At 36.5% G+C, this 24641-nt stretch overlaps 1 protein-coding gene and 1 non-coding gene across 2 annotated transcripts in view; both read right to left on the bottom strand.

The window, feature by feature from the left end:
* Positions 1-24641, bottom strand: part of SLC2A13 (solute carrier family 2 member 13) — a 336502-nt gene that overhangs the window by 21542 nt on the left and 290319 nt on the right. The gene's annotated exons all lie outside the window — the stretch shown is intronic.
* On the bottom strand, positions 22576-22709 carry LOC138397779 (small nucleolar RNA SNORA22). The gene has a single exon (XR_011235887.1). It is a non-coding gene; the product is annotated as a small nucleolar RNA SNORA22 (small nucleolar RNA).

Here is a 24641-nt window from a genome sequence, read left to right on the forward strand (position 1 = left end):
CTCATCCATCTGAAAACAGCCCTGGCCCCTGGTGCCTGCCCCTTGCCCAGCCTCCCCAGCACCTGCTCCAGCTCACTCGCCACTCTCACCATGGCGCCCCAGGGGCTGGTGCAGTGACATGGACACAGCTGGGGCTCAGTAAGTATTTGTTAAATGAATGAATCATTTCCACCATTTGACAAATGCAACAATAAAATATTGCCTCATAGTTTTGAAGTTTATTTCCAAAGCAATTTTATACAAGGAGAGAAGGAATTAGTAATGCTATTTGTCCTTTATTCTTGGTATGAATTTTTATATATGATCGTCCAGTGCAGGTATTCAAAGTTACATTTTAATGCCAAATAATTATTCCTTTGATAAATTTATTATTTCAACATATAAATGTCCATTGTATTCCTGGTGTAAGAATAAAAGTTAGAATAGATGAATTTAAATATTCATTCTTTTCCATCATTCAACAATCGTTTACTGCAAGTGGAAATTAGATACATGGCCAGGAAGAAATTCGCAGGTGAGATGGGGTTTTCATGTTTTCCAACATACACATGCACACACATACACAAACATACTACACAGAAGAGATACACGTATACATCTGTGGTGTTTCTCTTTACAATGGGAGGAAAGGGTCTATAGTAATAGACAAAAGTGAGTGGGTGGGCTCACATAAGATCCTTACATATCCCAAAGGAGGATATTTAGCACATTTGCCTGTATTTGCAGAGGTGTTTAGGAGATCGTCTCTAACGCCTGGTAATGAGGAATATTCTGAGCCACTGAGCAATGGACAATCTTGAATTATGGGTGCCTTGTGAACACAGGAACTGAGAACTACCCAATATCTGGACTCTATCTTGGACCCTAGATGAGCTTGTATTCTGTAACAGTGGTCATAGAACTATACCTAGACAAAGCCAAGGTTTTAGGATATGAAGAAAAAAATCTTAGGGGAAAGCATCTATTCTATGATAACTTAAGGAAGTCTTGCTATAATTTTATTATAAAGTAAGGGGCAGTCTCCAGTAGAGAAATCCTTGTGTTGAGTTTGGGTAGAAGTTTTCCCAGAAGGCTCTCTGGGACTGGTAGTATGTTCTATCCTGTAAGGGAAAGGGCGTTCCAAAAGATCTGAATGCATTCTAAGCAGACACTGGTGTATGCAGTACAGGGAGAACACAAAATTCAGAGGTGGGTCTCAAGGATGGTTGGATCAGTCTGGCCTGGCTGCCCTGACCAGAGTCATAAAATTTTAGGAACTGGGGAAGCTTCAGCCAGAGAATTACTATCTGGGCTTAGCTTCAGTGAGAATCATCCTCTGTACTATCTTTACTCAAGGGGTTTAAATGTTCTACACCTAAATCCTCGTTCTGCTGTCACAAGTGTAAAGACTATTTTCCTGTAAGACAGTACTGATAGAATTGAGATTTTAGTATTAATAAATGGCCTAATTTGAGCTTGTTATTTTTCCACTTGCCTTTGTTCTCGGTTAGTACCCATCATAGCCAGAACTCTTGTATGTGAATCAAATCAGAGACATTTCAATATTCTGTGTTTTTTATTTAAAAAAAATAAAATTGAAACCCTGTAATGTAGTAAAACAATATAATCTGGCCGGGCGCAGTGGCTCACGCCTGTAATCCTAGCACTCTGGGAGGCCGAGGATTACAGGGTGGATCGTTTGAGCTCAGGAGTTCGAGACCAGCCTGAGCAAGAGCGAGACCTCGTCTCTACTAAAAATAGAAAGAAATTACATGGACAACTAAAAACATATATAGAAAAAATTAGCCGGGCATGGTGGCACATGCCTGTAGTCCCAGCTACTCGGGAGGCTAAGGCAGGAGGATTGCTTGAGCCCAGGAGTTTGAGGTTGCTGTGAGCTAGGCTGATGCCATGGCACTCTAGCCTGGGCAACAGAGTGAGACTCCGTCTCAAACAAACAAACAATAGAATCTACCTAAATGCTAAGGGCAAGCCTCTGAACCATTTATGAGGAATAATTCAATCTGGTTAAAAGCTACAGAGAACATGGAGATGGATTGGGGCATATGGCCAGTTTTATACAGAGGTCAACACACAAGCCTTGCAGTATGAGAGACACAGGTTTGGATTCCGGCGTGACCACTTCCTACCTTCCACCAGTGGCCTTTGTCAAGTTATTTAACTGATCTGAGACTTAGTATCTCCATTTAAAAATGATTAGCATGTATGGCAAGGATGTGGAGAAAAGGGAACACTTAGACACTATTGGTGGGAACGGAAGTTAGTGTAACCACTATGGAGAACAGTATAGAGGTTCCTCAAAAAGCTAAACATCGAACTACCATAGACCCAGCAATACACACTGCTGGGTATATATCCAAAGGAGGGGAATTCAGGATATGGAAAAGGTATCTGCACTCCCATGTTTATCACATTTTTCACAGTAGCCAAGATGTGGAATCAACCTAAGCGTCCATCAATGGATGAATGGATAAAGAAATTGTGGTACATATACACAATGGAATATTATATAGCCACAAAAAGAATAAAATCCTGCCATTTGCAACAACATGGATAAAACTGGAGAACATTGTGGTAAGTGAAATAAGTCAAGCACAGAAAGACAAATCTCACATATTCTCACTCATATGTGGAAGCTAAATATTAAAAACAAATGATCTCATGCAGACAGAGTAGAATGATGGTTACCAGAAGGTGGGAAGGGTAGTGGGGTGGGGGAGCTTAAAAAAAAAAAAAAAGAGTGAAAAAAAAATTGGTTAAAAATTTTTTAAAAAAAGATTGTAGTAAGTCTTTCAAAAAATGCTTAGCATGTAATGAAATGAAATTACTAGTATTAAAACAACAGTAATTATTGTTATTAATAAAATGTATGTATTCTGCTGGCCCAAAGGATAGAAAGGAATATCTTTCTTCTATAACATTTAATACATTACAGTGTTTACTGTGGATATGATATGCTTCCTAAGGGAGAGGGAAATCCATCATCTGGATTTCTAGGATATTATTTTTTTCTTCAGCTCATTTTATTTATCTCAGGGACAGTATTTTTGTTAATCTTCTAATAACATTTTGATATACTTTCTTGGCTTTCTCTTTAGTCCTTATTGAAATAAACTTTCTCTTCATGCAATCATGAATAAACTTACTTTTATATTTAGTAATATAAGCATTGTCATTTGGAACACTGAGATACATTTTAGCATGCAAATGAATAAATAGCAAGGGTAAGAGACAAGATATCTGTGAATAAAATAAATGACTCATGATGTTAGGTGAGTGGAAACACATGGGAGACCTAGTTTTTATCTCCTCATTGTCTAAAAATCGAAAAATACCAGATTTATTGATGATTCACTTCTATTTGCTAGCCATGAATCCATCATGAAAGAAGGGGTATTATCACTTACTAAATTCCCAATAAAAAGTTTTACTTGTACAATGTAATATATGGTACTGCCAATTCCATCATAGAAATTTGGCCCAGGTATGACAATGTAGTAATTTATAAATCCCAAGAACAATTACATAATAATAAAAATAATATTCCATTACCTGTACTTGTTGGAGTATATAAACAAAAGTATTCTACTTCTCGTAGACTAACGTACAGCAGTCCTGGTGGTCTGCTTGGAATGTATCTCTGAGGGATACATTCCAAGACCTCCAGTGGATGCCTGAAACCACAGACAGTACCAAACCCTACAGATATTAATACTATTTTTCCCCTATTCATACACACCTATGAAAAAATTTACCTTATAAATGAGGCACAGTAAAAAAAACAATAACTAATAATAAAATGGGACAATTATAACAATGTATCAGTATCACTATTCTTTTTTTTTTTTTTTTTTTTTGTTGAGACAGCGTCTCACTTTGTTGCCAAGGCTAGAGTGAGTGCCGTGGCGTCAGCCTACCTCACAGCAACCTCAGACTCCTCGGCTTAAGCGATCCTACTGCCTCAGCCTCCCGAGTAGCTGGGACTACAGGCATGCGCCACTATGCCCGGCTAATTTTTTCTATATAGATTTTTAGTTGTCCATATAATGTCTTTCTATTTTTAGTAGAGACGGGGTCACGCTCAGGCTGGTCTCGAACTCCTGACCTTGAGCAATCCACCCGCCTCGGCCTCCCAGAGTGCTAGGATTACAGGCGTGAGCCACCGCGCCCGGCCAAGTATCACTATTCTTGTGCTCTGGGGCCATTACTAAATAACAGAAGGGTTACCTGAACACAAGCACCGTGATTGCAGCGTGCCAGCTGATCTGGTAACTGGACTGTTACTAAGTGCATCACAGGCAAGTAGTGGGTACAGCACGGATAAGCTGGACTAGGGAGTGATTCTGCATCCCAAGTGGAACTGAGGAGGACAACTTGAGATTTCGTCACACTACTCAGAATGGCAAGCAATTTAAAACTTATAAATCATTTATTTCCAGAATTTTCCATGTAATATTTTTGGACTGCTGTTGACTGCAGGTAACAGAAACCATGCAAAGTGAAACCACGGATAATCATGCCATGCCTTTCTCTATGCGCCAAAAAAGTAGGAACCATCTAAATGTTCCTAAAATATCCAAGCTTGCCTGTGTAGGGCTGTAGTGATATAACGATGCTTGTGTTTTTGAGAGTATAATTAACAGAATGATCTCTATTAGAGAAAGTAGCTCAATAATCAAATCTACTCTGCAACCTAAATTTCCAAACTCAGTTCCAACTCCTCATTTACATATAGCCATCTTATCTTGAAATAAACATTTTAGTGCACTTCCTTTAAGGTTCTTTTCCTATACATATTTAAAAATCTAATTTGTGTGTGTGTATGTGTGTGTGTGTGTGTGTGTGCGCGCAAATGAAATTAGGTTCATGCCATTGTTGTTTTGTATCTTGCTTTAACTTATTAAAATTTATTATACATACAAAGAATGTATAAAATATCTATGTAGACTTTATGCCCTTGTTTTCCTGGATAGTGATACTATCTATGCACAAACTCCTAAAAAAATATATCTCTTGGTTGTGCCTGTTTTTAACTTAATATAATGGAATACTGCATGCTTTCTTTTATGATTTGTTTCATTCCTTAATATTATGCTTTAGATACATCCATGCTGACACCTTTAGCTACAGCTCATTTTCAGTGTGTCATGATATACACTTGTATGAATATACATAAGTTTATCCATTCTACTGTTGTTTTTAGTTTTAAAAAATTACAGATAATGCTGCTATGTATATACATTTTTAAACATATCTCCAGGTGCATGTGTGCAGGAGCTACCCTATTAAATATAGGGGAATGGAATTGCTGGATCATAGGGTATGTGTGCATGGTCAATTTTATAGATAACACAACCTATGTCCTAAGAAGTTGTGCCAGTTTAGATTTTCACCAGCAGTGGAAGAGAGAGAACTTTGTACTGCAGCGTAACCAGCTCTTCTAAGTATCTGCTAGTTTGGTTGATAAAAATGGTACTCCATTGTAGTTCTAATTGTATTTTCTTGATTAAGAGCTTGAGCCCCAATTTCATATATTTATGGGCCATTTGGGTATCTGCTATTATAAATGTCTGTTCTTTTCTTTCAACTGGACTGTTCGTTTCTAATTGGTTCATAGGAAATGTCTGGGTATATTGTTGAGCAGGATTGTCAATAATACGTAATGTGAGCCACGATTTTAAACTTTCTAGTAGTCACATAAACAGGTGAAATTAATTTTAACCCAATATATCACAAATATTTTCATTTCAACATGTATCAAATATAAAAATTATGAAGAAGATACTGTGCATTCTTTTTTGTTCATGTTAAGTCTTTGAAATCTGGTGTGTATTTTACATTTACAGAACATCTTAATTGGGATAAGCCATACTGCAAGTGATCAAAAGCCACAGGTGACTTGTGGCTACCCTTTTGGGCAGCACAATTCTGGATACTAAGCCTTTGCCAGGTACATATGTGTTTGTCCCTTGGTATCTGCAAGGCATTGACTGTAGGACCTCTGGCAGATACCAAAATCCATGCATTTACCCTGCAAATACTGTATTTTCAATCCATGTTTGGTTGCAGATGCAGAACCTGCTGATAAGAAGGGCCAATTATAATTATGGAAAAAAATCCACATGTAAGTGGACCTGCACAGTTCAACTCTGTTTTGTTCAAGGGTCAACTGTATTGCAAATATCCTCTATCGATGTGGGGCTTCACTTTTCACTTTCTTTATCATACTTTTTCATGGACCAAAATTCTGAACTTTAAGTAAATACTGGTTAAAAAAATCTTTCATTTTTGCTGAATCATAAAGATATATAACTATATTGTCTACTAAAAGTTTTAAAATTTACAAACAACACAAACATATATGTAGAAAATCTAATGGGACCCACAAAATTACTAGAATAAGTGAATTTAACAAGGTTGCATTTTAGGAGATCAATACATAAAAATCTACATACTATTCCTACATGTTAAAGAAATCATTGGAAACCAATTTCCAGAAAAATCTATTTACAATAGCACTAAAAAAAAAATGAAACATTATGGGATAAATTTGACAAAAGATGTACGAGATTGTACATGAAAAACTATAAAATACTGCTGAAAAATATTAAAGACTAAATAAATGTAGAGATATACCTTGTTTATGGGTTTATTAGTAAAGACATCAATTTATCCCAAATTGATCTATCAAGTCAATGCCAATCCAGTCAAAATCTCAGCAGGTAATTGACAAGCTTATTCTAAATTTCACATGGGACTGCAAAGTACCTAAGCAGCCAAAACAACATTGCTTCTATCTTAGCCTCCAGAGGGGGTACTTGTACAGTCCCTGGAAATGACTGCTGCACGTGCATCCCTCAGCGCCTTTCTGACACGGAGCCTCCCAGAATATCCACTGTGTGGACAATCTGGTCCTTCTGGGATGTACTCTGCCTTGAGTGGATGGAGCTGGGACCTCTTCATTTGGATATTCCGAATAGAAATTCAGCCTTGGCTCTGAACATTTCTCCGAAGGTTATTCATTCACTGCTCTTCCTCTTCATAGGAATCGCTCTCATTAAATGTATAATTTCTAGGGTCATTAAGTAGCAACATAATTTCAAAACAAATTATCTCAGAACAGAAGCAAAAGGAAACTTTAACCCTGAAACTGACCCCCAGCCTCCAATTCTGATGACTTTTCTTTTATCTCAGAAGGCCTGCTAAGTTTGGTCAGTGCTGGACTCTGTCCACCTTGGCCAAGAGGAGGGGCTGTGTAAAATTTTCTACTCTGAACTTAACACTTTCTGCCTTGTTCTCCAATACTGAGAAAGTAATCACTCCCTCTACATTACTCTTTAGAGCCAGCAATTCCTAGAACAAGATGTATGGCCTGGGATGGGCCGAATTGCAAGTAAAAACAGCTCCTTTCTGCGAGATTGCAACACCTGCCTGACCAGCGCCCACCAAACTTTTGCAGCTCTCCCTCTGATGCTTTTTGTCTCTTCCTCTTCTAAAAGCCCTGCATTCTTGATGTTAGGGTATTCTCCCTGTTGCAACTATTTGAGTAAAGTACATTCTGTGATGCATTTTGAGATTTAGAGAATTTCTGAGAAACTGACAGCCCTTTACTTTTATTACTTGCAAGATATTTTCACTGGGCATAGAATTATAAATTGGTGTTGTTAAATTAAGGTAAGCCTAGAGATACCTGCCTCCTTACATATTTTAAGTTTGACCTAAAGGTTGCTCCATACATAAAGAACTATCATTCAACTTGGTATGTAAACAGACTGTAACCTACTCTTGTAACAAGTAGCCCAGTCTCAGACAATCACAGCAACAAGACTTGAGTGAACCACAGACAGCCAATTGTTCAAATCAGGTTCAAATAAGGGAAACCCTGAGCTGTGACCAATCCAGCTGTTTCTATACCTCATTTCTGTTTTCTGCATATCACTTTCTTTTTTCTGTCTATAAATATTATCCAACCAAGTGGCGTGGCAGCCCTGGAGTTGCTCTGAACCTATTCTTGGTCCTGGGGGCTGCCCAATTCGGGAATCATTCTTGGCTCAATTTGCAAATCATTCTTTGCTCAATTAAACTGTTAAATTGAATTTGTCTAAAGTTTTTAAGTGTGTATTTTCTCTCAGCATATTAAGGATATAATTAAATTCTCCTCTGAAGGAATAAGCTGTCAGTCTAATTGCTCTTGCCTTGAAGATGATTCCTTTTTCTCACCCTCTTTAGCTGCTTTTAAGCTTTTTCTCCCTGTCTTTGTTGTTCAGCAGTTTCATTGTAATGTGTTTTGTGTGGATATGGTCTTCCTTGCACTGCTGGGCTGCTTTGGGCTTCTTAAATCCATAGATTCAAAATTATGGCATATTCTCGGTTATCATCTGTTCAAATATGGTATCTTCCCCATTATCTCTATTTTCACCTTCTAGAACTCTGTTGAAGTGTGCTAAACTTCTTATCCTAACCTCCCTTTATATCTTGATCTCTAATATTTTTCTTTATTTTTTTGGGGTTTCACTCAGGGTAACATTTTCATATCTGTCTTCTGGTTCATTAATTCTGCTGAGTCAAATCTGCTGATAAATCTAAACAGTTGTAAACTAAATTTATCATATAGTTCTATTCTAGAATTTTTATAATTATTTTGTAATTATAATTATAAATCTGTTTATTCTCTGCTATTTCTAAAATTCTCTCTTTTTTTAATATCTGAATCATAGTGATTTTACATTTGTCTAACAAATCTAATACCTGCATGCTTTGCAGGTCTATTACTGTGCCTGGGTGTTTCACTGATTCCTACTCATGGTGCCTAGTTCCCTTGTGTATTAATATTTTGTGATTTGTGCTGTGTGCTGCTCATTTTCTTTGGAATTTTACTTATGGAATGATTTGAGGCTTAGATTGAGGTTGATATTTCCAGAGAGGATTTACATTTGCTGGTGCTAGACACCTGCAGGTGCTGCAGAACTGAACCACTTTAGACTAAATCCTTCCTGAAGGTTTTACAGACAGTAAGCATGAATTGAAGCTGAGACCCACATTAGGGCTGACTTCTGGTTTTAAACTCTTGAGGTAGATTGGCCTCCCCTCTATTCATGCCAGGGTTGAGAAAGGAAAGTTTCCTTGTTGTCTCTTTACGCATTGGGACCTGTTTTTCTTTTATAACAGTTTTATTGAGATATAATTCAGATACCATACAATTTATCCTTTTAAAGTACACAACTAAGTGATTTTTAGTATAGTCACAGAGTTCTGTAACATCATCACTATCTAATTTTAGAACATTTTCATCACACCAACAAGAAACTCCATACCCATGAGCAGTCAGTCTCCCTCTCTCTTTCCCCAAGCCCCTGGCAACTACTAATCTACCTTCTGCCTCAATGGATTTGCCTATTGAGGACACTTCATATGAATGAAATCATACAAGGCCTTTTGTAACTGGCTTCTTGATAACATCATGTTTTCAAGGTTATGCATGGCAGCATTCATATTTCATTCACTCTCACAATGGAGGGCGTAGCCGTTAACATCCTAATTTTACCTGAGTGTGACCATGTGACTACATTTTGGCCTTTGGGATGTGAGGAGAAATAAGGTATAAGACTTATAGGTCATTTCCCTAAAAGAAAGCTGCTATCCTTCTTTTTCCTTTTTCCCCATTCCCATGGGCTAGCACCCACCTGGGTGATGGTGAGCTGGCTGAAGCCATGCGGAAAGTATGATACCCTAGGGACTTCTGGAAAACGAGAGGAAACCTAGGTCCAGATAATACTATGGTGTACAGCCACTAAACTTCTGGAACATTACATGACTAAAATAAATTTCTTTGTGTAGTATACAGGCCTTCTGGCTTCAGCAGTTCAGCCTGTACGCCAACTAACGTAAGAATGTAGCATCATTTATTTTATCATTTGTCTGCTAGATAGTTTTCTATAATTTTTAATAATAATAATAATGATGCTGCCATGGACATATGCATCTTGACTTGTTTTCTAGTTATTTCCTTATAACACCTTTCTCGAAGTGAAGCTGCTTATTATAGGATCTGGACATTGTTAAGTCTCTTGAAACATACTGTCAAATTTCTAATTAGAAAGATGGTTTGTTCTATTCTTGAAATCAGTGCAAAAGAGTGCTTTGGGCTCATTTTTAAAAACTTAAGACATAATTACCTAAAAAGTGCTATCTGATAACTTGCCTAGGGTAGGTTATAGTAAGTAATGGATGGTGGAAACTATTCATTTTATTATTTGTATAAATTCTGCTCCTATGAAAACAATATATGATTTAAAGCAAACATGCAAGCATCCCTAAGCCCTTCCACTGGGAAACAATGGTAAAAATTGTATTATGTTTGCAATGTAATTATCTTTAAGTACATTAAAAAATGCTAACATTTTCAGCATACACTGAACTTATTTTGGATTTCTGACTTGCATTTCCTGAGCTATAATTATAATGTTATTTTCTCATTTCAGCTCAGTGTTTTCCTCATTTATATTGTGGTTCTGTAGCAGAATATGGTTTACTGTTTTCATAAATAACAGCAATATGGGAAAAATATGTAAGTGGTGATTTGACACAAAAATGAGGAGCTAATCTAATAACCCATCTCTTGTAAATTAGCTAGATATTTCAGTGAGTTTCACATAGATTATGAGGACAATTGCATCCCTTTTGTTGTCTCATATTGGTAACTTTTATTCTGTGAGAACGATAAACATAAAGCAGATGATCTAATCATATTCTGAGATGCAAGTGTTCTTTCAAATCAAAAATGAAAAGCTAATGGATACATGTTATAAGCCAGTTATGGTACAACACACATGTGCTGTAAATCAGTCACGATTCAACCCACATATCCCAACCACGTAAACATAATAAGGGTTACCATTTTGATAAAAAACTACTTCTAAAATGATCTTTATTCCGGGCTGTGGGAGTCAGCCTCCAAGAGGTGCCCCAGTGATCCTACTTCTTCGTGTTCATGCCCTTGTGTAGCTCCCACTGGATAGGGTTAACCTGTGTAGCCAATTTAACATTGTGGATCAATGGCGTAACTTCAGAACCTACTTAATCAAAGATACTATGGCTTCTGTCTCTTGCCCTCGGATCACTCCCTTTGAAGCTAGCTGCCATGTCAGTAGAACACTCATGCAGCCCAATGGAGAAAGCTCCACATGATGAGAGAAACTAAGGCCTGTCCAATGACAACCAGCATTAGCTTGCGAGGCACATGAGGGAGCTACCTTGGAAATGGATCCTGCAGCTCCTGTCGAGCCTGCAGAGGACGCAGTCTCATAAGAGACACTGCACCAGAGCCTCTCAGCTCAGCTATTCCTAGATTCCTGATCCACAGAAACTGGGTGAGACAATGAAAGTTCATATTTGAAGTTGTTAAGTTTTGGGGAAGTTTGTTACACAGCAATAGATTACTAATATAGGGACTTTGGAAGGTTAAATGAAGATCAATTGACCTGAATAAGAAACTGAAAACCTTAATCAATAGTAAATTAAAATCTAGATCCCCAGGCTGGGTGCAGTGGCTCATGCCTGTAATCCTAGCACTCTGGTAGGCCAAGGTGGGAAGATCGCTTGAGGTCAGGAGTTCAAGACCAGCCTGAGCAAGAAGGAGACCCAGTCTCTACTAAAAATAGAAAAAATTAGTCTGGTGTGGTGGTGCATGCCTGTAGTCCCAGCAACTCAGAAGGCTAAGGCAGCAGGATCATTTCAGCCCAGGAGTCTGAGGTTGCATGGAGCTATGATGATACCACTGCACTCGACCCAGGGCAACAGAGTAAGACTCTGTCTAAAACAAAAACAAAAAAAAAAAAAAAAAAATCTAGATGCCCAAGTAACTTTAAATTTGTCAAAAATTTACACGTATCTATTATGCATAAGAAGAGCCCTTTAACTTTTTCTAATTGTAAAGCAAGTGCTTCTCTCCAAGAAAGGACCCCCAGTTCCTGTGTTTGGCCTCCCTGGAGAGCACGTACAGCCTCCCAGGAGCACCTCGGGCCAGTATGAAGAGATTGATGGGACAGATCACCTCCATTCTAGTCCTTCCTAAGCTTCTGGGATATTTCCCATGACACCTTTGTATAAACATAAAAATCTCTCATGCTTCTTTAGTAATAAATGAAACTCAAAATACTTTCTCTAAGTATAATTATTATATGTAAACATGTTAATGTATCTATATATATTACATGTAATATATAATATGAACATGTTATGAAATAATATGATAGCATAATCATAAATTAAAAATACAATGTATAAATTGTCCCCCAAGTAAATCAGAGTAATGCAACAAAGGTGCTGCTTGTTTCAAACTATATGCAATCTCTCCATCCTCACCTCCTTCTCCCAACTTTAGGGAAGGTACAACTACCTTGAAAATCACTGTTCTGTTCTTTAATTTTGAACAGTAGCACCCCTCACAGTATACTTTTACAGGGACCAAACGAGAGTAACCTCTCAAATTACAGTAAAAATAAGCTTCATTTCCACTAGAATTGGCAGAGTAAACCAAATAAATAAAACAAGTATGACAGCTCAAAACAAAAAAATCTAAGGTTTCACTAAATGCTAGGTCAAAAAGATTGGAAAAATCAAGGCCATAAATCAGTGTGTACAATTAATAGCAATTCAAAAGGTAGAGAATGCATGTCAGTGAAATGTAGCAACTGAAGGCTTTTCAAGTTAGACCTATTATACAAGAACATGTTTTGAAACAAAGCAGGATAACACATTAACATTACTAAAGCCTGGCAACTGAGGAGCCTCGGTTGAATCACGAGTTCACATGCCTTGGAAAGACACTTGGTAGAACTTCCAGCTAATTGGTCCAGAGAGAATCAAATTTATAACAGCATAATTTATAACCTGTCAGAATCCTTAGAGTAAGAAGAGCTCCCTATCTGTAGTGAAGCAGCTGATATATGCAAATTACAAAATGAAGATTGATGCCCACCTTTTTCTGCAGTTCAATGAAAAATAGATCCTTGCTGAGAAAACTTATATGTAATGTTTACTGTGATATTTAGTTGGACCTATCCCAATCTTCTGGATACATGAAAAAAATCACGGCAACTCTAAAACTGCCACTGAACTTCCCAAACTGGGAATATATCTTTAAATCCTTGGCATTTTTTGCAGAAAGATAATTGGTGCTGACGTGCTTTGAATGAAAAGTGTAAACAGAAGAACACTTTGTGGCTAAAATCTCTTCTGAGAATAACATAAATAGGAATGCAACTTATGCTGAGTAAAAATTGGCAGGGCTATTTTCAAGGAGGGCTTGGAACAACTGAACCTGTTATAGGTAGCAGAGTCATAAACAAAATACAAAACACACAGCCATAAAAAGAGAAGTTTGCCCAGAGATGATGACAATTTGCTTGAGAGGGTTAACCTCATGACCTAGCCTAATTTCCCTTGGCACAGAGCTAAGATTCAAAATTTGGAAATATTCCATTTTAAGATTAAGAAGTCAGACAGTTGAATAAAGAGATTATTACCAACAGCAGGAAAATTCACCCAATGTACTAGTGATAGGAGAAAGAGGGTTGAATTGGAAGGCAGCAGACTTAATTTTCTTTTCCTAGCTTTGCCACTAATTGGCTTTGAGAGTTTTAGCAAATCACTTAAACTGTCTGGGATTTAGTTTCCTAATCTGTAAAAAGAAAAGGCTGGATTAGAATCCAGAATTTCACTAGTGTGTATAAAATAAGATCAATTGGAAGTAGAGACCTGGAATACTATGTTGAAGAAGATTCTTTTAGGCTGCTTGGAGACTCGTTAGGAAAGCAGACCCTTATCAATTAGCAATGTCTGCCAAGGCAAGGCACAGTGGAGTAATGGCCAGAGTAGTGCATATTTGCTATCCTTGGACTCAATCACTTTCAAGGGCATTTGCAACTATACCATTCTATCATTTACCCACTGACCATAACTAACCAGAAAATCCACTGATAGGTTATTCAAACAAAACTGCACATTTAAGAAATGTAAAGAGCTTGGTAAATGAACAGAAGGGAAAATTTTTATTGTTAAAACTTAATTTGAAGAGATAATATTGCCTGTGTCAAGGCAACTCATATTCAATTTTTAAAAAAATAAATACTTTTAATGATAGGTACCAGGTTGGATAAATAAAACTCCAGGATGGTGATAAGAGCATGATTTTTCCATTTCATAGTCCTGAGGCAATATTAACTGTCACAGCTATTAATATAATAGCAATAACTTCATTAAAACTCCTTTGTACTTTACCTGTCACATCATTATAAAATTCCAAATACAGCAGCATTTAAAAAAATCATTATATGCTTCATAACTTAAATTTGAAGAGAAAATTTGCAGTAAGAATAGAGCTGGCAATTGACTGCCACACTTTTAATCAGTAGCATCACTGGTATTCTTGGGGAGATCATCAACCTGTTTCTCAATTGCTGTGAATTAACGGAGCCTTAAATTAAAAATTTACATTAATCAAAAAACAAATTAGAAATGATTTAAAGTAATTTTAGTCTAGAAGAAATTTACACATTCATAAAAAATACTTTTAAGTACTTTTTGATGAAGCTATAAAATGATGGAAATGTAGGGAAGTCACAGAGATTAATGAATTCAAATGAATTTCCTCTTATGAGGTTTAGGACTAAATTATCTGACCATATTGGATTGACTGTTTCTATTAACAGAATAGGGTATGGTGAAATCTATCAGTAAGAGAACATATTAACAACAAATTTTAATATCACTGACATTTTAAGGTACTGACCCTCCTTAAGTCCATATATTAAGTTCCTTTCTTTCTTCTCTTCTTTTCCTTTCTTTTCTTTTTCTTTTCTTTTCTTTTTTGAGACAGAGTCTCACTCTGTTTGCTGGGGCTAGAATACAGTGGCATCATTATAGCTCACTGCAACCTCAAACTCCTGGACTCAAGTGATCCTCCTGCCCTAGCCTCTGGAGTAGGTGGGACTACAGGTACACGCCACTACACAAGACTAATTAAAAAAAAATTTTTTTTTTTGTTTTGTAGAGACAGGGTCTTGCTATGTTGCCCAGGCTGCATATATGCTGTTTAGGAGACACATACCTACCTATACACATAGATACAAACAGTTAAAATATTTATGAAGGAAAAAAGATGTATTAACAAAAAGAAAATGAGTGAAAATACATAATAAATTTCACAGAAAAATAGTTATCAGGGATAAATAACACATTGTAATAAAATCTTCATTCTGTCAGAAAAATATAATAGTTCTAATCTTAAAAATACCTGATAATACACTTCAAGCTATATGAAGCAACAGTGCAGAATTCCAAAAAGAAACTGACAACTTCACAGTCATAATGGTAGAGTTTAACATTCATTCTCAGAAACTGCTAGATTAATAATAACCTGTCAAAACCAATTTATTTACCATACTCATGTTTTACTGATTAAATAGCTTTGGTATTCCCTGGTTCCTTTGCTCATAGCTTATTCTGCTGCTTTTGTTAATGTGGCATGAAGTAGAGGGAATACAGATTGGTTAATTAATTAATTTGGTCACCAAAGATGTACTAAGTGACTCCTAGGCTCCAGGCACTGCTCTAGTCTGCGTTGCAGAACTAACAGAAAAAGTCTCCTCTTACAGAGCTTACGTTCTGGGTGAGTGCGCAGAAAATAAATGGATAAACATACAGATAAGTTTCTGTTTACATGTTAAATATAAAAGTAGAATTATAAACACTAAAGAGAAACATAAAGCAGCGTGAGTAGTGTCAGGGCATCAGGGCAGGTGGTGGGCTGTTTCGGCAGGGCTCTCAGGGAAGGCTCTGTGCGAAGGTGCCCGCTGGGCAGAGAAGGAAGAGCGCTCCCTGCAGGCCGCTAGAAGGACAGCTTTCCAGGCAAGTGCGGGGTCCCAGGGGGAGGGGAAGGCTGCAGGGCAGCTGCAAGGGCAGTGGCGCGAGGCCAGGTCAGAGAGGTGTGTGCTGCACGTGGCCAGCCTGCGGAGGACCTGCAGGGCGTGGTTCTTAGATTCTTACGCTGTGGGAACAGAAGAGTGTGTGATCTGGCTCCATTTTTAAAGGGTCAGTGTGGCTGCTTTGTGGGGGGAGACCAGTGGGGACGCAGCGGCAATAATCCAGGGGCGTGATGAGGAAGGCTGGACCAGGGCATGAGGAAGTGGGACTCTGGGGACATTGTGAAGCAGGGCAGGCAGGATAAATGAGTCTTTCCAGCCTCTGTTAACATTTCTCCTCTGATCAGTTTTTCTTTCAGAGACCTTCATCCCATAGGCTAGCTGTCTGAAACTACCCTAACACTGCTCTATTGCATTTAAAAACATGTTAAAATATTTCTTAGGAAAGGTTTGAAGAAGTTGTAAATACTGCTAGGAGTTCTGTTTAAAAATAAAAATCCGTTCTGCTTAAATAAACTGTCCATTGAAAAGGCAAAGGGAAGTGAAAGGGCTTGGGGGGGGGGGCAGCACTTCCTCAGTAACCCAGCCCCCAAGGAAGCCAGAGTTGGCAAGTCAAAATCCACAGGTCTTAGACAAACCACCGAGAAAGGGAGTTACCTGGCTTTTTCTCCACTTTTGTTTGCTAAAAGGACATTTTGGAAACACAGGCAGAGAGCAGAAAGCTGTGGGCAGGATTTGCCTAGTTTCACAGGTAATTGGACCTAACAGCAAGAGACAATTAATGGTTGGTCTATTCATTAGACACTTTCCTTAGCAGTAGCAGATTCCCTGCAATTTTAACAGCCTTCTTCCTGATATTGATTGCTACCTGAAAAAGCTTACAGTGGCAAGATCTTAGCTACAGCAGAACACATTATTTAAAATCACAAGACCAATTTGTGTACGAATGTATAAAAGTTTCACAAAGGCTTCTGAGAACCTGATTTCATTAAAAATTAAGAAAAAAATTGATGACAAGTTTGTATTTCAGAGTTGACTCCCTTGATCTTGCCTGGAACCACTGAAACTGAAGGATCTGACCAAAAGTTCTTAATCCATTTTAAAGGGAATAAAGCATATGTCAGAACCAATACATTTGCCCAACAGATAGGTATTCTTAAGAGGAATATCTAACTGACTCTAGGTGCCTATGAATCACTGTTTCCTACTAACAGGAGAAAATTCTGTCCCCTGAATATTTCAATCTTGGACAAGTTCCAGTGTGAGTGATTTCCTTTTACTTCATCTATATTATATTGCCAAATTCTGTAAAGCTATAATCGTATCTTCTAAGAGGAGGAAAATTGCTCATGAATATTCTCTTAACTTTTGCTTGCACTCTGTTAGACAATTAAGAGTTAAATTAACTTAAAATATGAGGTCTAGGGACAATACTTCAAAACAATAACCAAACATTCTGATGTGGATTGTACTGCTGGAGTTTTACAGTCATTGCTTTACCTCCCAAGGAAATGAGCTACAGATGTAGACAGCAAGTGTAATAGTTTATGAGGAATAAGCTCAACAAAGACACTTAATGAATTATTCAAAATTTTCTCTTTGTACTTTTTTAAAAACTAGCCTAAACTTTTTCAAAATGGAGAATAAAGTGAAAATACCTATTTTCTTAAGAAAAACACAAGAAGGCTTTAGGTGATCTTTATTACATCAAATAACATACTGGCTCACCAAAGAAATTTAATTAAAATTCTGGTAATACTAAGCACTGTTCTAATTGTATAAGATTTAATGAAAGCATTATCAGCAAGGTGACTAAAAGAAAAAAAAGTAAAAAAAAATTTAAATATAAAAAACATAAAAAAGAAAAAAAAAGAAAATGAATAGATGAAAGTTCCTATGAACTTAAGAATGCTTTTGTAGCAAAAAATGAATTATTCTTTTTATGCTCAAATAGTTGCATGCTTAGGAAAGAAAATTTTAATTTCACATTTGCCGATCTGATTTACACTTCCAGTCAGTTTATCCAATTAGTTAAGTCAGAAAGATAACACAGATTGTGGAGCTGAGATTTATAAGCAGGTCTTAAAAAAAAAAAAAACAATTAAATCAAGTATATAAATCCTTTTGACACATTTTTTCATTTGACTTTCTCAATGATCTTGTATGGTAAGCAAGATCTAGTGTTATTACTTTTTTCCATTTTAAAGGTTAGCAAAGTAAGAATTAGAGAGGTAAAACAAATGGCCCAAGGCCATACTCTGGTCAGCTACTTACTCCAGACACAAATCAAAGTCTTCCGACTCTAGGGAGTGCTCTCTTTCTGTTATACCAGAGCTAGGCTGCCCATTAATTTTAGATTATTTTGAATAAACTTCCTGAATCCCATATACCCAAGTATGAGTCAGAAGGAGAAAAAGAGAAAGTAGAATAAGGCAGAGAAGACTGTGAGCTGTACCAGACACAGTGATGATCTGGCCTTTATTGTTACCTATAGTCATCTCCACTACAAGTTTTCCAAAAAAGTGTGGCCTTCTCCACGTGACACATAACCATCTGTAAGAAGAAAACTAACAGATTCTTTTTTGAAACAACAAGAAGCCTAGTGGGCTAGAGCATTCATTCTTTTTCTCTAATAGTATCCTTTCAATAATCATATGCACTGAGAAACCTCTATGTGTCAGAGTGAACAACACTATCCCAACGTTGCCCTTGAGGAGTTTCTAGTTTGGGGGACAGTTAGAGGCAAGCAGGTATACAAATAGCCATAATGCAACATAAGAAAATAATTATTGGTTATATATAAAGCACTAGAAAGCAGCAGTTCTACTTAACAGCATGAGAGAAAGAATAGGGTATTTTGGAATAATAGCTGAAAAGTATCTTAATATATATTTGCTAGCTACAATGAAATAATTCTGACATTTCCAGTCTGGAAAAAAATAATTAACTGTTATTTTAGTAGTTAAGTTATAGCACAGTACAACATTCTGTAAAAGAGAGCCAATTGTCAAATAAATATAGTCAAAAAACCTGGAGAAGTAAAGAAATTTGTAAATGTTTCAGAGTCAGTGATATTACAAAGTCACAGATTTATAAAATATTTTCCCTTCTGTTTTGAGCATATATTTTGTTCAAGAAATTCAATTAGGTTTTCAAGTTTTATTCAATTAACCATTCTACAGACTTACGGTGTTCACAAAATCCTAACGGTTAGATTTAAATCCCCGAGGCATATAATATGTGCTGGGCTGATGGTGAACTGAGGTCTGAAACAATTTCACTAGAATCTGCCTATTCCTTTTTAAGTTTTGTGAACTGGGGGTTTGTTTCTGGGATGGGTCTATGCTTGTTATGCTTCTCACATTAGCACAAGTACTTATGTGTTACAGAATAAAATAGCACATTTTCCAGAAACAAAATTTTCCTTTTCTCACTAATGGGGTGAAGGATAAGATGAGAGGTGGTGGGTTGAGGTTGTCCGGAAAAATTAAGGATAATGAAAAATTATATTACTAAGCTGAACATGGCTATATTTTAGAGTATAAAGGAAAATTCATATAAATTAAAAAAATAAGACACTAGATTAAAAAACAAATAAATCAATCTGTCCTTTCATGGGTATCTTTGTGCTATGCAGCGAGAACCTCTTGCCATTTGTCCTCATCCTTCGTGGTTCTCGGAGTTAAGTCAGTGAAAAGCAATGCTCTACTGAATTAAGAAGAGTTCAAAACACGACCGTTTTTAGGCATTTGAAAGACTTTAATAAAATGGCCTAGAGGATCAGATACTTTGAACTTGTTTTTATGTCTCATACATTAGGTATGCTTTATCATTTCCTTTTATCTCGGGCAAATGTATTATTCCAATGTCGGCTGGGTCATTCTCAATTTCAGAATACCAAGAGCCACGCATGCCTTGAGGAAAAGAAATAATATGTAAATGGTGAGTAATTTTTCCTTCTCTTTGCGTCACAGCAGCACACACAGAACATCTCACTCAATCTTTTGAGTTGGAAGATAAAAAAGGACTGAATGGTATTGGGAAAAAGTGCACTAACTTCTCTGAACATCTTGCTCAGGAGTACTCAGAACAAATTCATCAGAAAGTCTCTTTTGAAAGAATCAGACTAACTCACAACCAGTTCTGTGCTGCTCATTTTGGGGGTGATACACGTGTGTGCTGGGGTGGGAGGGAGGAAGTCATCAGTCAAGGTTACAGTGCGGCTACAAGTCACGGTAAATAATGGATGGGCTGTTGCCAGTTTCTAGTTGTGGGTTATCTGCTCCACAGATTTAAGCTCTCAGTAACTTATATTGTATCTGTTCCTCATTTAGTGCAGAAACAATTCCTTACCTGAAATGAAATTGTTGCACTATAGGACATGAAACATTTATAGAGGCCAGTTAAGAAAAGCAACTGCCAACTGTGGAGGGATTTAGTGAAACAAAGATACGGTACTCTTCATCTATATTCACTAAAAAGTTACTTGTGCCTAGTAGATCATAAAATTTAACTACTATTTCAACTTCAGCTTTTTATTCTTTAAATGTACATAAAAATATCTATAGCCAATATATAGAGATACCAAACAGTGAATCTGTCAGAAAAACCCGAAGCTATCAATCTTATCAAGACTGTCAGTATATCTGGGGTAATTCTGCCTTCCTTCAAAGGCAAAGAGAGATCCACAAATGAGAAAACTCAGGACAGGGAAGGCTGACTATGTTCCCAAGAGTATTTCCTGAACTAGCTTCCAAGATATACATTCCTTGAACTTGTCGAGGCTTGCCCTGTTTTTCTTCATTTTATTTCTTCAGTTTCTCTTCTGCTTTGCCCTTTCAAGTTGCATACCTTTATGATAACATATTCTAGCTCTTTAACCTCTACAAATGCTTCCTAATTTACTTCCTGCATTCCTGCACTGCCATGGAGCTCCCTTGGGCCATTCCTTTGACTCAGGTGACACCCCCAGGAGTGTGACTCCCCCCTCTCAGTTATGCCTGACATGTGATGTCCCAGGCCTTGCCTCCCTTCTGCCTTCCAGGCAGACAGAAATAATCACATAAAAGTCCTTAGAGTTAACTGAGCAGCAGTACTAAATACGTTTCCCAGTTGTCTTGAAAAAGACATTAAATATGCACAGAGTTCCGAAAATCATCTGACTTCCCCCATTCATGTATACTTAACATTGAGCAGTTGATTTTTGAAACTTTTCTGTGAACTCACAAGAAAAAGTAAAAATAAGTAAGAAACAATAAAAGGACATTAAGTGTTTCCATGTACCTTCTTAAATTCTATTTAAAGGAGGAAAGTTATAATAAATCTGGAATTACATGCAAAACTGTTCCTTGCCAAGACATCAGATAGGATATCTTATGAATCAATGAAGAATTTATAATAATATCTCAGTTAACAGGGAAGAGGATGCTGTGAGCACTTAACGTTCTTTGTTTAACTCTAATTTTACTAAAGGTAGCTTCTGTGACATTGCCCAGGGCAAGCAGATTGCTTTGTAATCATGATTGAAATTATTTATTAAGTATGTCTAACTGTCCTAGTCGATCTCCCCCAAGTTTTTACAAATACCAAGCTTTGCTATCCTATCTTAGGTTATAGGCAAAGTTCTTAATCAATGTTTGTTGAACAATTAAATAGGCAGAATAAATGTAGATAAGTTTCATACACCGAGGACAACTGCAGTTTGAAAGCACAGATGTAGAAAAGTTTCAAGTATAACTGAATATAAAATGATGACTTGACTATGCTCTGCCCCTTTCCATCATCCCTTGATTCTTCTGAACAGGATTCAGATGGCATGCTTCCTAAGCCAAATAATTAAAAAGTAACATAGGCCTGCATAATGAAGTACTTCCCAAAAGCTCAATGTTAAACCAAATAAGATGATTTTCCAATGTCAATCATAGTTTTCAGTCAACCAGCCTGCAAACCCCAAAGAAAGCAGAACAGTACAGTTATGAACAGGTTCCTATCCCTGAGGCTTCAGAAGTTTTAATGGCTGAAATGCTTTAATAAATGGGTTTCCATGCATCACACAAGGAATCTCATTTTTAAGCCTTCAATAAAATTTTCATCAAGAATAATAAAGAACAATATATATATTTTCATGAGCCTTCAAACTTTACAAAAAAAATTAATGATTTATACATGTTTTTATAGTTGAGAGAATTTTTTTCTCATTTATATCATAGATGGTTAAAGCCAGTCATTATTATGGGGCAATTCAACATTACTTTAAAAAATCTTAAGCTAGTAACACATAAATTTTAAATATTTACAGTCTATATCCTGTATCTGAAATACTCTGAACCATAGTTTGCCATAAAATTTTATTCCTCAAACCTTCCATTATTTGAGGTTCCTAAAAGCCAGGGTTGACTTCTAAAACTCACTCCAAATTTGCACATTCTACAACATACTTTTCAAGCACCTTCTCTCCCAAATGTCCTTGACCCTAAGAGTATACATTGGAAATACTTTTATTTCTTTATGTATTTGTAAAAGGAACATTTGTTTTTTTAACATTAAATTTAAAGTATGCTTGTGTAAATGTTCTGAGCTCTCTCTTAGATTATAAATTTCAGGGGGTAATGTCTGAGTTTTTTAATATACTTAGTTTTCAATTAAGGTAATATAATGTGCTGGCTTTCTGAATACATTGAAAAGGATAAATATTCCTTTCAACGAAGAGAAACAGATCAGACATTGCTCTAGCACAGAGTTAAAGCCAAGGGAATGAGGAAGCACTCTTGGGTGTTTGCTGTGCAGTAATACATTTTTTAATAGCATGCAGCACAATGTCAAATTTCAATGTTCTAAAATGACTACAGAATAAAATTCCTTATATTTCCAGGTATAAATGCCATACCAATGTGAACACAGTTTGAATTCTGTTATTAAATCCAACATACCAATAATTAAATATAAGAATACTAATGTTTATGGGTCTGTCCATGCAGAACAGCTCTATAGCCAGTTTTCCGCAATAAATCGTATATCAAATAAAAACAAAAAGAAAAAATAGATGTTTATATACTTTAATTTTTAGAGGGTTCCATGGCACATGGTGCCTCTGAAATGAAAATAAAGTTGCCTAATCCTTAGAACTATTTGTTTTAAGAATAAAATTCTTAGATGAAATAAGGCAGCATCTATCACAACAGAGGACAAGTGAAGAGCACTAGGATGAATTCTTCCTAGAAATCACGGGGAAAGAGTATTGTGTTCTCATAGTTTCCAGGTTGCTATTTCAGCATTATTTTGAAACTGTAGGAATTGTGATTGTTACTGGTTCATGAATGTCTACGCAAATTTTAAGTGGTAAGACATGAGTTATTATTGTATAAATTATAAAAGTTATAAACCCAGATCATATATAATGGAAAAACTATTTTGTTAATTTTATGGAGCTAGCACTGAAACCAAGAGAGTAGGAAAGGCTTGGATACCCAATGATGTATATAGAGGCAGCAGCTCTTTTATGTGAATAATTGTATTTTAGTTCATACATGCTGTCCAGCAAAAAACTTTCTGAGAGTATTTGCAAGTCTAATGATGTTCTTCTTTAGAGCAACACATATAATCTTCTGTTTAAATGTTTTAATTAAAATATATAACAACATTAAAAATGCAGGTGCCACCCTTCCCTTAATAAATTTCCAAATGCAAGTGTCACCATCGCATATTAATACATACATTTCCAAATGCCTTGCCTTACCCTTTACTTGTTCTTTATAAAATTCTTTAAAATTCTTCCTTCCTTTACACATCAGAATTTTATCTTCTAATCCTAAAGCCATTCATGTTAGCCCCTACTTAAAAACCTTAACAGCTCCCTAATATCTACAGCAGTGTTTCCCAAGTTTATGACATTTGGAAGTCCTCTTCACAATCATTTACCCTATTTTTTTTGCCCTGTACTATTATTTAACAGTTTTTTTTTTAAATGAGCTTCCTTTTATAACTTAAATAAATAAAATTTTGTGCCACTTCCATAGCGGAATCCAGTTTATCTTGCTATATCAGTTAGTAGAGACTAGATTTTGCCGAAAGAACAAAAGAGCTCAAATCCCAGTGGGATTTACAAAAACCAAGCTTGATTTATTGCTCACACCATAGGTGTGTCCCAGGTCAGTTATGGCTCTGCTCCACAGCTTCTTCACTCTGTGACCAAAACTAATGGAAAACCTTCTATTTTGGGACATGGCCAACTTTACTGAAGAGGGAAAAGAGGACATGGCTAATCCTTGCTTAAAACTCTGAGCCTTAAAACTTTGGCTCAGAAATGACACAGACTGTTTCCACTCTAATTTCCTTGGCCAGAGCAACTCGTAGGGATAAGACTGAATGGGCCAGGGAAATATAATCCTTCCCTAGGGAGCGGCAGCAGCTATTTTGAACAATAATACAATCAACCACACTTGCCCCAAATATAAGATAGTTATATAAAAAATGGGATGAAAACAAAATGTTATTAATTTCTAGTTAGATAATGAAGTTTCCTGCTCAAGTGTTAAAATCATGCTAGGGCCAAATCATTTTCTTCTTCACAGATTCAGAATATTTAAAAGAGAATTATAAATCTTTTAAGATATAATTCCGTAATTACACAATATCCTATCCATATCCAGGTACCACATAAAGTCATTCACCTAAAATCCCTGCCAATATGATTTCCACACCTATGAAAATGTACCTATA

This window comes from Eulemur rufifrons, chromosome 16 (assembly GCF_041146395.1).
Source record: "Eulemur rufifrons isolate Redbay chromosome 16, OSU_ERuf_1, whole genome shotgun sequence".
Lineage (NCBI taxonomy): Eukaryota > Metazoa > Chordata > Mammalia > Primates > Lemuridae > Eulemur > Eulemur rufifrons.